Below are 2,965 nucleotides of genomic sequence, written 5' to 3'. Positions count from 1 at the left end.
ATCAAAACAATAGTTCATGAGCATCAATCAGACCACCGGATTACAAGATATTCGAGAAACAAGTTTTAATGGTAATGTGCACTTACATAAATCAGACTTTGACCATAGATGAGTATTATTTCTTAATTTTGATTAGCCTGTTTTTAGACCAAATTAAATTAGGTGATGTGTCGTGATCCTACTGGCTGGAAGTAGGGTTTATGGTAAGGTTGGATACACCTGATTTAATCTAGGTCAAAGCATTTCATGATTACTTACAAAATAAGTAAATATTGATTAATTACATAATTAATTAAACATATTTTGAATTAATTTTCTAGACTTGAAAACCAAGAAAATCAAAAAAGGAAGTCAAAATTCAAAGGAAATCAAATCTAAATTGAAAATGGAAACAAACGAAACGAAAAAGGAAAAGATCATGGAGATCAGGAACCAAGTGCCAATCAACACTTGGACCAGAATCTCCAAACTTTCTTCCTTTTTCTGCTTTGGCTTGCTCCCTACTTAATTTGACATTGCAACCAACGTTTTCCTTTCAAAAAATATAAATTTCTAAATCCCACATTGCTTAGAGACCTAACCCTGGCTACCTTACTCCTAATATAAATACCCCTCTTTCCCTCCAATTCAAAACACTAAGAAAGATTGGAAAAAACAATATGAAAGCTCTAGAGGTTCAAAATTATTCTCTCCTTCTTAAAGTGCTACCTAGTTTGTGAGGCTTTACAGTGTTGTCCATACAAGGTTTCCATACCTTCTTTTTCTTTTAGTTTTTAGATTAAAGCATGTTTAGTTTCTAGGTTGTTCACATGTTCTTGTTTGTTAGCATGTTAAATCTAGGATGTTCTTAGTCTTTTCATGATTAGGGTTTTCAATTCAATTAACATGTTTGCATGATTAGGGTTTCAATTCAATTCACATGTTTGCATGATTAGGGTTTTCAATTTAAATCATGCTCTTAGATTAGGTTTTGTCACACATATTTATCATCTCTTTCAATGTCCAATATGCGTGCTTATGAATAAGGTTTCCTCATGTTCTTGGATGTTTTAATTGTGCAATCACATGTTTTGGATGATATAAACTACTTGAATCATGTGATGTGATCATTGGTCACCACAGTCTAGAAGATTGGTTTTATTAGGTAGGTTGGGTGCCTAATACCTTCCCAAACCTACCCTCCAAACTTAGATCAATGACTAGTAGATTAGGGTTTTTCCCTTGTAGTCTCCTCTTTTTAGATTTTAACTATGAATCAAAGCATTGTATTTTGATTTAGATTCTATCTAGGACCAAAGAGATGTATTTTTTTAGTTATTATCCAAGAGAGGTACAATTTTCAATTTATCAATAAGAATGATGCATTTTTCAATTTAATTTCTTATTTTTTTCTATTAAAATAAGTGGTGACTCCATTGTAAAACTCTTTACCTAGGAGGGAGAATAACAACAGTAGTATCCCTCCGCTCTCTCTTGAGAGGCGATAACACAATTCCATCCCTTTCAATTGGGACATAGCCAAAACCCCCAATCCTTTAGGGTTTGGGCAGAAGGCATTGTCTCTCACAAAAATACAAAATTTTTTATCTTGACTTGATAAAACTTTATTTTTCTTGTTATTGGTGAAAGACAATGAACCTCCTCTCTTTCAAAAGAAATGAGGAGAACTTTTAACATAACATTTAGATGCAAAATTTTCACAATATTTTTTTACCAACACTCAACAGTACGCTCTAATTTCATTTGTGATAATAAAAGTGATGTCAATACTTGATAGTTGACATAAGTGAAAATGATATAACTCTCATCAAACTTATCACATCAATCATTGTGAAATAATATGAAAATGATATTATTTAGTAATACAATGAAATGGAACAAAGCCGAATCATAGGTCTCATGTTCCCTCTTCAAATTGGTTGGAAAAAAATTCATGTAGGACAAGCGAGGGCAGAATGAGCAAAATCTATCTCATCCCACTCCTTTATGGGATGAAAAATCCACATGGGATGTAGCAGGATAGAAAGACTTTTCAATAACTTGGTCCCTCAATTTAATCCCTAAACACTGTTAGTTGTTATTTATTCTCAGCCTCTTTCTCTCTTACCTCTCACATCCCTATATGATTTTCTCAAACCTTTCTCTTCTCTTTCTCAAACCTCTTTGCCTCTCTCTTCTCTCTTACCTATGGTTGCTGAAGACTCCCTCTCTCAAGCTTTGGCCATGGCCGAAACCTATGTTTTTTCATTACCATCTTGCAGTCTCTCTTCGAAGCAGTGGCCATAGAGACAGTTGGCTAGGATTTTTGAGCTTCGCCTCACCACCACTGTTGTTGCTCCTCGCTGACAGCTTTAATTGGGTGCTACCAGTTCTAGACATGGAAAAGAAAGTTTGCATTTGAGTTTTTGTTTAGTTTTGGGTTTGTGTGCCAAATGTCAAGGGAATATTTGGCTAAGACCTACGAGCTTCGCCACCACTACATATGACGAATCACACCAACGATGCCACCACTAGTGGCTATCGTTTTGTCTCCTCTTTCTCTAATCTTTTTTCTATTTATTTCTCTTTTGGTTTGGTTCTTTGTTGGTTTGGGTTTTGGTCAATCTAGGGATTGGATTTTTTATGATGATAAGGATTTGGTGATTTTTATTTGGGTTTAAAAGGTGGGTTTAGGGTATGGTCATTTGCAAATTTATGAGTATTTTTTTATTTGAGTTTTGTCTTAAAATGGGGCTAATGTGGTGTTCTTGTTCATGTATGTATGATTATAAATGAGTGTGTATGCTTTGTAATCTAGGATTTTAGGGATTTGAGTTTTATATGGCTACCAGCAACCCCCTCTCATTTGTATATATGGTTGTTACACTCGAAATACAACTTATATTTTACAAGTAAATAAAAAGACACCGAAACTGGGATTACTAGTCAAACAGATATAACTAACAACAAAAATAAATAAAAAATT

The sequence above is a fragment of the Quercus lobata genome, chromosome 3 (assembly GCF_001633185.2).
Source record: "Quercus lobata isolate SW786 chromosome 3, ValleyOak3.0 Primary Assembly, whole genome shotgun sequence".
NCBI classification, from domain to species: Eukaryota; Viridiplantae; Streptophyta; class Magnoliopsida; order Fagales; family Fagaceae; genus Quercus; species Quercus lobata.
The sequence above is the reverse complement of the archived record's forward strand: the minus strand, read 5'-3'. Positions refer to the sequence as shown.